Genomic DNA, 11,455 nt, shown 5'->3' on the forward strand with positions numbered 1-11,455 from the left:
CTCATGGGTTTGTCATGGCAAACCTCTTGGGCCCTGGAAATGATTGTGTTGTAATCCACCTTCCCCACCCCCCCACCTTTTCTCACTTGTGATTTACATATATAAACCACACCTTCATTCCAGCATGCTGAGCTCTCCTTCTCAAGAGAACCTCAGGTTTGTAAACTGCATCCCTCACTCTGAAATTAATTAATTAAACTGCTACTTAATCCATGACACACTCATCTCTAGCCTGCTCTGCTTTCATCTCTGACCATTCCCAGTTTAGAGATCCATCCTGTTCAGACTACATTCAAGTAAGGGAGGAATAGTGTTTAGGGCAAAGGAGGTAAAGGTTCTACTCTGTCCTGGGTAGCATACTTTTCAATCACTGTGATTAGTTTGGGGCACCACATTTTAGGGAAAATATGTGTATGGTGGAGTGTGTCTAGAAGAGGGTAACCAGGATTGCAAAAGGACCTAGATTTGGCCTGGGGAACAGAAGACTTAGGAGGACATAATAGTTCTCTTCAACATTTAATGAGTCACCACAGAGACAAAGGACAAGCTTGTTCTACTTGGCCCCATAGGGTCAGAACTAGAAGTAATGTGTGGAAACCAAAGGAAGACAGATTTCCACAAGGACAAGGGGGCAAATTAACACAAGGAAAAACTTCCTAAAAATAAAAATGTCTAAAAGCAAAATGGGATTGTCTCAGTTGGTAATAACAATGACAACTGACATTTATATACTGCTTTACAATTTGCAAAGTGTTTTTATTGCATTATCTCATTCGGGCCTCCCAATTATTATTAGCCCAATTTTATACAAAAGCTAACTGAAGCTCAGACAAATTTAACGGCTTGCCTAGGGTCATAAAACTAATAAATACTTGATGTGACATTTGAATACAGGTCTTCCTAACTCCAAGTTGAACACTCTATCCACTATTCCACAATGTCTCTCAAGTTAGTAGTGGATTCCCAATGTTAAAAATCTTCAAGTAAAGGCTGCTGATCACTTGTATGGGAGGCTTCTTGCTCTGGTATGGCTGGAACTAGATGTCCTTGGAGGTCCTTTCTGGCTCTGAGATTCCAGGGCTCACCTGCTCACTAGCATTTCCCCCAAAACCCTGCCATGAGGCCCCAAAATTCCACCATTATAGCTAGAACTCTTTGGCTAGTTATTACCTTCTTTTGGCTCCTCTTTTAAAATGTAAATAATCTGATGATGAAAGTATCTTCTCATCAGTGGTGGAAACTTGCTATTGTTACATATTCAAGATGCTGGCTGCTGGCCATGGTTCTGAACCAACCCTCCAATGAAGCAGAAAGCGTCTGTTAGAGCTGCCAGCACTGGTTTGGGGTAGGAACAGCTTTTCCTTCATGTGCCTCAGAGTGGTGCCACAGTGGTCTGTCTGTATTCGTGGGAAACGGGAGGAAATTGGAGATTGAGTTGAGCTACTGAAAGGTTGGTGACTTGGGGTAAGAGTTAATTCTCAGGAGATTCTTCCCTTCAAGTATTGTCCCAAGAACCTGTCCTTAATCACTGAAGTTTTGTGAGACATAAGAATGAAAATTTCTTTCTTTTTTAAAAAAATTACTCATTTATTTTTCATTTTCAACATTCACTTCCATAAGATTTTGAGTTCTAAATTTTCTCCCCTTCCTGCCCCCTCTCAAGATGGCAAGCAATCTGATATAGGCTCTACATATACATTCCTATTAAATATATTTTCACATTAGTCATGTTGTAAAAAAGGATAGAACCAATGGGAGAAACCATGAGAAGGAAGAGATAGCAATGATGACGACAACAACAAAGAGAGAGCAACTACACATTTCGATCTGCATTGAGACTCCATAATTCTTTTTCTGCATATGGAGAGCATTTTCTGTCACGAGCCTTTTGGAGTTGTCTTAGATCCCTGCATTGCGGAGAAGAGCTAAGTCTATCAAAGTTAGTCATCATGCAATGTGGCTGTTACTGTGTACAATGTTCTCCTGGTTCTGCTTACTCCACTCAGCATCAGTTCCTATAAGTCTTTCCAGGTTTTTCTGAAGTCAACCTGCTCATCATTTCAACAATAGTATTCCATCACATTCCTATACCACAACCTGTTCAGCCATTCCCCAATTGATGGGCATCCCCTCAACTCCCAATTCTTTGCCACCACAAAAAGAGTTGCTATAAATATTTTTGTATATGTGGATCCTTTTCCAATTTTTATGATCTTTTTGGGGTACAGACCTAGAAGTGGTATTGTTGTATCAATTTTTATAGCCCTTTGGGCATAGTTCCAAATTGCTCTCCTGAATGGTTGGATCAGTTCACAACTCTGCCAACAATGCATTAGTGTTCCAATTTCCCCAGATCTTCTCCAATATTTATCACTTGTCTGTTTTGTCATGTTAGCCAATCTAATAGGTGTGATGTGGTACTTAAGAGTTGCTTTGATTTGCATTTCTCTAATCAATAGTAATTTAGAGAATTTTTAATATGACTACAGATAGCTTTAATTTCTTCATCTGAAAACTGCCTGTTCACATCCTTTAACCATTTATCAATTGGGGAATGACTTGTAAAGAATGAAAATTTCTTGAGGGAAAGTAATATAAGGTATTGTTGCATTTTTATCTTTGCATCTCTAGTACCTAGTGAAGTGCCTGGCACATAAGAGGTGCTAAATATATGCTCATCGTCGTTATTGAAAACTGTAAAAGTTGAGTCAGATTATAGTGACTCAGCTGGGGAAAGGAGTGGAATTGGTAATCAAAGCTGAGAAAAAGAACTATTGAGGCCAGGACTTGCCCATTGCCTGCCTTTCTTCTACTAATGAGCTGGGAGATAGAAGTGACCTTAACCCACAGACAAGAACTGAATAAAAATTTTGGCTGTATTAGAGGGCAGGAGTATCACAGATAGCATGGTGCATAAGTTTTAAAGCTGGAAAAGATGGGATCTATGTTTAGGTATGACAGAGATGGTCAGAGGTGAGATAAAATTAAAAGGGCACCCAGGAATTTCCATATAGCCATTGACAAAAAACCCAAGGCATAGATGTGAACTTCCTCTGGTTGCTCTTCATCTTATCAACTTGTATCCCAAAAAGTAGCCCTAGGAACTGAACACAATAATCTTGATGTGCTCTGACTAGGACAGAGTGCAGCAGGACTATCGCATCCCTAGTATTGGACAATTTTTCTTTTTTTTTTAAGTAAGTTTTTATTGAAATCTTTTTTGTCACCATAATTTCCTTTTATATTCCTTCCTTTCCCTCTCCCAGAGATCATCTCATATAACAACTAGTATTTTTTTGTTTTTTTTTAAATTTTGCTTTTTTAAAAAAGTGTATTTATTTTTAGTTTACAAAATTCCATTGCACAAGCTTTTGAGTTCCAAAATTTCTCCCCCTCGTTCCCCTCCCCCCTCCCCAAGATGGCATGCAATCTGATATAAGCTCTATATATACATTCACATTAAACATATTTTCACATTAGTCATTTTGCAAAGAAAGGAATGAACCACAAGTAGTATATTTTTAAAGACAAAAAGAAAAAGAAAATAAAAAGTCAGCATAACTAGTCATTAACAAAGTCTGAATATGCATACAATGTGTAACATATGTGAACCTCCCATATCTGCACAGGGGAAGGTTTGGAGTGTGTTCTCATATCTCTTATTTTGAACCATGCTTGTTCTTTATAATTTTGCAACACTCACTTTTGATTTGTGTGTGTGTGTGTGTGTGTATGGTTATTCTTTCCATCCATAGCTGTCATTGCTATGTATTTTGTTTTCTTGACTCTGCTAACTTCACTCTGCATTAGTTCATGTAGATCTCACCATGTTTCTCTCTATCCATCACATATATAATTTCATATGGCATAGTAATATTCCACTAAATGCCACAGTTTTCTTAATGTAACCCAAGGTCATGTGAGCTTTCTTGGCTTTTTCCTCATAACGATCTTGCAGCAAATAAAAATTCCAAGATCCCCTTTCAGATAAACTACTGTCTAACCATGTTATTCCTACCTTGTATATATGAGATGAATTGTTTAACCAAAACTGTAAGCTTTACATTTATTCCTGTTAAATGTTATCTTATCAGATTGGGACTATTGTTCTAATTTTTCAAAACCTTTCTGGATCCTGGCCTTGTCATACTATAATACAGGAAAAAATTAGGAACCCCTGAGAAACCCCTAGCTACTGACAAGCACCCCAGAAAGAATGGACTCAGATATCTTTGGCATTTAGCAAACCCCCTGGGACTCCATGACTCCACCAAGAAATGTCAATAGATAGGACCATCCCACTGAAGGATAACCGGGCAGACCCTTTCTAGCAGATTATCCCACTAGTACGATAACCTGACTGAATCTTTTGATCAGCCAGGACCTTTGTTCCTGTTCCCCCCACCCTGTACCCCCACATATCCTATATAATTCAAGCTGTCACCCCAACACGGGGCCATTTTGATTTGGGATGAATTCCCCGAATGGCCGCCGGCTAATAAATTCTCCACTTAAAACTTATACTCTGTGGAGTGTCTCACTCGCTTCTGGTATAACATTTTGGAGGCCCCAGCGAGATGAGGCGGTATTATGTGTTACCGCCCTGGAGACACACACAGAATTTCGGATCTCAACAGGGAGTCTCTGCCTCCGATCCACCTTCTCTCACTTCAGAGGGCCGGCTCCTGGGGATTTCTTTTCCTAGGACTCTGATGTGGAGTGATGGTCTCGGAGAATGGGCTCTTTGCTGACCTGTCCCTTTTCAGCCTACGGAGAATTCTGGTTTTCAGACCTCTAGAGGTAAGGTTTTTCTGGTTTGGGGCTAGCCATTGGGTCTCTGTTATCACGATAAACCCTGACGAGGCTGTGGTACAGAGCTAGGGGGGCTGGGACACTATCTTCCCTGTTGGGGTGTGGGAAGATTGGGATGTTTTCCTTGAAGAGGAAACCTGGTTTATTTTCTTTCCTCTGAGGGGACCTGCTTAGCCTCAGTTAACCCATGCTATTGGTCTGTTTGGGGTGTGGGAAGATTGGGGGTGTTTTCCTTGAAGAGGAAACCTGGTTTATTTTCTTTCCTCTGAGGGGACCTGTTTAGCCTCCAATTAACTCATGCTAATGGTTTTCTGTTTTGTGTTGGGGTGTGGGAAGATTGGGGTGTTTTCATTGAAGAGGAAACCTGGTTTACTTTCTTTCCTCTTAGGGGACCTGCTTAGCCTTCAATTCGATCCACACTGTGTTTTTTGTTACGTTTTGAGTTTGTCTCTGTTCGTGTGTCTATGTCAAAATTGTGAAATGTCTATGTTTTGTTAAAAAAAATCTGAAACATAGGCAGCCAGAGATATCAGGCTGCTACTAGGGAAACAGACTCCTTTCCTTGTGGCTCCCGTTTGGCCAACGTGGAACTATGGCGGAAATGGGTTAAAATTTGGCAGATTCTGGGTTTTAAATTGTTAAAAAGTTTGGAAATTGGTTAGTTGAATTTGGGAAGAAAGAACTCCTGAAATTGTAAATCCATTCCAGGAGCTCACTGTTGCTGAAACACCTCCTCCCAATGAATGCCTTCTGGCTAAAACCTCTGCTAAAGTCTTCAGTGGGACTCTCACATTTGTCTTAGTCCCTGATCACAGTTAGGAGGGAATCTTTTCCCTTAGATTCAGTACAAAAAGGGTTTTTTTTGGGAGTGAGAAAAGGGTGAAGTTTACTTGAATTACAATCATTGAGATCTTTTCACTAGGGCTGCAGTAAAGGTTAGAGCAGTTAAATCAAACTCCTCTCCTCCCAGATCAGATTAGAAGAGAATGCAGGAGAACTGTAGGGAAAAACTTAAATCACCCTCCCCACTGGGCAATAGGAGGAGAGGGACAGAAATTCACAGACTGACAGTCAGTCCTGTGCCCCTGAGTACCTTTGTAGCCCATTCTTGTGATAAAGTTTAAAGGTAAATTTGTGAAAGAGAGAGATAGAAAACCTGTATAAGGAATTTCGGGGGGTTGTAGAATAGCAGCTTGAGACTACCTGTCTAGCCAGGAGTCCATGTGCTCCTCTTAGCTGCCATGTGCTCCTGGCCACACCCTTCCCCCACCCTCCACATAGAAAGATTATCAGAGCTGAAGCTAAAAGGAAACTTATAAAGAAATAGGGTTGGTTAGTTAGTGCTTGGAAGAGTAGGCTCCTTGCCCTCAAGGGGCTGCCAGGCCCCACCTAGGGAGGAGCCCTTAGAAAACTAAAAGGGATTTTTCCCTTTATCTGAGACAGCAGGCTGAAGGGGAAACTGAGAAATACTTTAGCTTGGTAAAAAGAATGAGTGGGGGAGTTGCAAGCCATGTGCTCTTAAGGACCACTCCCTCTTATCTTCCTTAGGAGTGGGGGGAGTTGCAAGCCATGTGCTCTTAAGGACCACTCCCTCTTATCTTTCTTGGAAGTGGGGGGGGGGGGAATCCTTTTAGGCATTTTTGTGTAAGATGAAGCTTGGAAAAAGTGGGTGCAAAAAAAATTAAGTTTCTCTTTCTTTCATAAGTTCATTCATGGCCAGGCAAAAGTTCCTAATACCTGGGCCAGAGGTAGTGGTGCTGAAGAATACACAGCTAAATAAAGTGTATTTGGGATGTTAATGTATTAATATATGTGATACATGTATTTATATATTAATGTATTAATATATAATACCGGAAGTAATAGGACCAACAATTTCTCTATTGTATCTGGAAATGCAATTGATGTCATCTGAAATTTATTATTTCTGTATTTTAATCCGAGTTTGATATGTGTGAATTGGATGCTTTTAAAGGATGTGATGAAAAGTTGGTAATTTTAAACTGTCATATTTTGTTCAGAAATGTATCTACCTAGACTGAAATGAGTAGCTCAATTTTACATACATAATAATGTTTAGGGTATCGTCACATTTTTATAATATAAAATATTTTGTTAGAGTTGCATTAGGTTAAGAAGTTGGACAATTGCTGTAACCTAAGAATTCAGTACCTCCAAGTTTTGTCTGGAAGTTCAGTTGAAATTGTTCTTGTTATAAATCAACTATTTTGTTAAAATGTGGTTTTATAAACAGTAACCTTTTTCTTTTTCAATGCAGAGAGTATTGGGCCTTAGAAATTAAAATGTTACCACTAGTGGTTATGAATCAGATTTGATTTGCTTACCCAACTCAGTTATGATCACTAGATTGGTAATTAATTGGGATCTGTTTCAAGTTTTAAGTACATGATAATTGCTTGTGGTGTACTTATTTCTAAGTTTGTTATTACACACAAATTGGTTAACATTGCATTACCTGTGCTGTTAGAGAATAATTTCTCTTATAATCTGGATGTTGTTAGATTAAGAATTGTACTTAATTAAGAAATTGAGGTTGTTAACTGAACCAAGGACGTTTAGATATTCAATCTTGTGAAAGTTTTCAGGGTAGAGGGATTCCTATAGACAAAGCTCTTAAAAGTCCTGGTAAATTTTGTCATTGTAATAAAAGTTAATTTAGTTGGGTATAGAAACTAAGTGTTATCCCCATTACAACATCTTTTTGACTAAAGAATTTGGTGATACCTAGAAATTCTGTAATAACAAAGAATTCAGTGTGATTTTCAAGCCTGTATCATCTAAAGATATATATTTATGTATGTTAATCTGGAGGTTTATGGACTAATTGGTGGTGACACTTTGGGAACATGAATGAATCCCAATGTTTAAAGGTTATTATGCTTCAAGAAGGAGACTCGTCTCATTTTAGAGCTATCCAAATAATTTTCTTCATGAAAGTTTAGTGACAATCCCTGTTTATGTCAGGATAAAATTTTAAACTTTTGAAGAAGGGAAAATACTTTTGCAAATGCTCTGTAAAATCTTTTTGTATAATTTTAGAAGGCCTGCTGAATTTCCACCTGTAAGCTAATTGGTTGCACTTCAAACCTATTGTGAATTCTCAGAGTTTCTGGGTGAGAACCTTATTAGAATTATTAGAATTAATGCTTATCTATAGAAGCCTTGGGAGGGAGGTTGAAGGCCCATTCAATGTCTTATTCAAGGTTTTTTTTTGAGTAAGGAGGTTTGAAATGACAGTCTGAATTCCTTACTACTCCCTGCCCTTAGTTTAGATAAGGAGAAAAGAATTTCACCTTAGCCCACCTGTCAGAAGGGAAGGAAAGGGGAGGGGCAGCAATAAGAGGATGGTAGGGGTCAAGAAGCCTCCAACTTGGCTTCTTAAAAAAAAAATGGATAAGATTAGACTAAGACTTGAGATGGGTTTGGCCTGGTAGTTTAATTAGTGAAGTCTGCCATCTGATGGAGAAGAACCCACCCTCAGGGGGAGATGAGATGGCAGATCTTTTTAATAAGTGTTCCTTTCTTTTAGAATGAGTTATCACAAAAAACAAATCCCCTTTTTGTGTCTTTGTGTATTTAAGAAGCTGGAATGGGATTCCAGTATACACAATTATGACAATGAAAGTACTAACTTATGAGTTGTTTTGTCTTATGGTTGAAATGTAAAGGAAGACTGAGTAATGGGTTTGAAAGATTTGGAAAGGTAAATTAAGGTTGAGGGAAAATAGGAAAGGCAGATAAGAAAGTTTGGGGACAAATGGGGGTTAGCTAAGCCTCTCCTGTCCTGAGAATGATAGTTTCAGATGGTCAAAGTAAGTTGGAGATGAGTGTGAGGAAGTATTTAGAAGACGGAAAAGTTATGTAGCTTGATTTGATAATTATTAGCTCAATAAAATTTGGGCAGTCTTATCTGAAGGATATTTATTTGCTATTTAAGATTTTATGGGACTACAATTTAATATTGTCTTAAGCTCTGATTACAGGACCAGGTCACATGAAGCCAGTAATGGCATGGCAGGCATTACAAGCTGAGAATTTTTAAGTTGGATCTGCCTGGGAACAATTGTGAAGATGACCTTGGTCACAGCCTAGGTAGGATCTTCCTGACTCTATTTCCCAATTCTGCTATTTCCTTTCTGAAAAGGAAAGTCCTCACCTGGTTACACCTAAGCCCTGCTTTCAGCACCTGGTGACTATAAGATTGGCTATCAGATATGACTCATGCCTGGAATCAAACAGAGCTAAGGAAGTTCTTTCCTTCTGTTAAGATATATGACATAGTCTCTCATTTCTTTCATAGCAAATTTAAATTATCAAGAAGTTTTGTAAGCACTATGCTAAATCTGATAGGTAATAGATAGATTAATATTGAAATATCTCTGAGTTATTATAATAGGATACAGGTATGAACAGCTTACAATTTTAACTCATGTTCATGACCAAATAAAACATTGAAATAATATAGGGATAACATCCTCCAAAAGGGGAAAATGATTAGGCAAAGCAAATAAGGCAAAGATGTAATGTGATCAATGTCTAATAAAAGGAAGGGATAGCGAATTTTGAAAAAGGCAATAGGATCAGATTGATTCCCCTAAGTATTATGTACAGATGTGTATGATTGGCTCTAAAAATTTATCAATTCTGGAATTTCGAGCTGATAAGTGTGTTTTGGTAATAAGATCTTAAATTTGGATGCTAACACAAGAAAATTGTATAAGATAGTGGTACAAGTGAAAATATATCCCCCTTGTAAAGTATCTGTAAGTTATAGTAAGTTAAAATTGTCTGAGAATTTCTAGATCTGAACCAGAGAGGCAGAACTCTCTTTTACTATCAAGGGACCAGATAACTACTATCAGGCACCTGGGATTTTAAAAATACTCCTTTAAATGAACATTGTGACTCTAATTTAAAGTTACTTTGTATACAAAATGTGCAATTAATTGCTGGAATTGAATCAGAAACATTTTTAGCTTTGTTAAGGATGGTTTGTGGAGTATTTGTAAATGCCATCAAACAGACATGGCATGGCTAAAAGTTTATGATGTTATATATGATTGTTAATAATGATTGCATTACTTTGTATGGTTCAGGTTTAAGTTTTCTTGTTATCCAATTTATGAATGTAAAACATGTGCCATGCAAATCTGCCCCTCTATTGTAAGTCATCTAAGTAATTGGTCTGTACCTGACCCAATGTAATTGTGCAGTTTGTGAATTATGGGAAAAACTTTATTGTAATTGTTTGGACTCAGCCCTGTGTGGCTGGGATACTGAACTACTTCTTGTATGTTTGAACTTAGCCCTGCGTGGCTGGGACCTTAATCATCAAATTACATGTGTTCTGGGAACCCCGTGTGAGGAGTGGACATCTGGGCCTGTAAGAGACCTTGCCCTGTGGTTCCAAGAGCCTGAGAGGGACAGCACTGGATGCGGATGGCTTTCTCACAGGATCCGGAACCAGAACCTGAGCAAAGACCTGCTTTTTTCCCTTCTGAGTCCTTGCGTTCCCAAGACTGTTTTCCTGAATTTTTATTATGTTCCCTCTGCTTACTTACAATTAGTTTACAATTTCTGCCCATCCCTGGGGATGTCCAAATACAGAAAAGGGAAAACCTGACTCCACCTAGATAGGGATTTTAGAACTTCACCCCTGTGGAAGATAGAGTTTTTTTTCCATACCTTTAATTGGTCTTTAGGAGAACTTTAAGTTTGCCTTTGACCAAAAAGGGGGAAATGTGGAACATTTTATACCATTTTTTTAAATTTCTGGTGTGCAGTACCTGGGGAGGCTCCTTGGACTCTCCTTGAGTCTTCCAACTAGGTCTGGCCTTCCCCTGGGGCCAACGACCTAGCGTTGTCGTTGGGCCTGAATCTCTGCCTGAGCCTTGCCCTTTTTATTGTCACTATCAAAATGCATGCCTTCCCCAGGCTCACCCCTGCTTAGAGTTTTGGTTTGCCTCCTAATTTTATTGCTATGCCCCATCAGTTCATTCCTTTTTCAAGAATTTGAAACCCTCCATGAAAGAAAGTGGGGAATGTAACACAGGGAAAAATTAGGACCCCCTGAGAAACCCCTAGCTACTGACAAGTACCCCCAGAAAGAATGGACTCAGATATCTTTGGCACTTAGCAAACCCCCTGGGACTCCATGACTCCACCAAGGAATGTCAATAGATAGGACCATCCCACTGAAGGATAACCTGGCAGACCCTTTCTAGCAGATATCCCTGGGGATCCGTGACTCCACCAAGGAATGTAAATGAGATTATCCCACTAGTACGATAACCTGACTGAATCTTTTGATCAGCCAGGACCTTTGTTCCTGTTCCCCCCACCCTGTACCCCCACATACCCTATATAAGTCAAGCTGTCACCCCAACACGGGGCCATTTTGATTTGGGATGAATTCCCAGAATGGCTGCCGGCTAATAAATTCTCCACTTAAAACTTATATTCTGTGACGTGTCTCACTCGCTTCTGGTATAACAATACAATATATAACCAATTCCTTCGATCTTTGTGCCAACTGCCAAGTTCATGAGTATGTAACTACATGTCTTTATGCAAGCACAGATCCCCAGGATTCCACTGAAGGTGTCTTTCTCTTTAATGACTC

This window comes from Trichosurus vulpecula, chromosome 2, assembly GCF_011100635.1.
Source record: "Trichosurus vulpecula isolate mTriVul1 chromosome 2, mTriVul1.pri, whole genome shotgun sequence".
In the NCBI taxonomy this organism is placed as follows: domain Eukaryota; kingdom Metazoa; phylum Chordata; class Mammalia; order Diprotodontia; family Phalangeridae; genus Trichosurus; species Trichosurus vulpecula.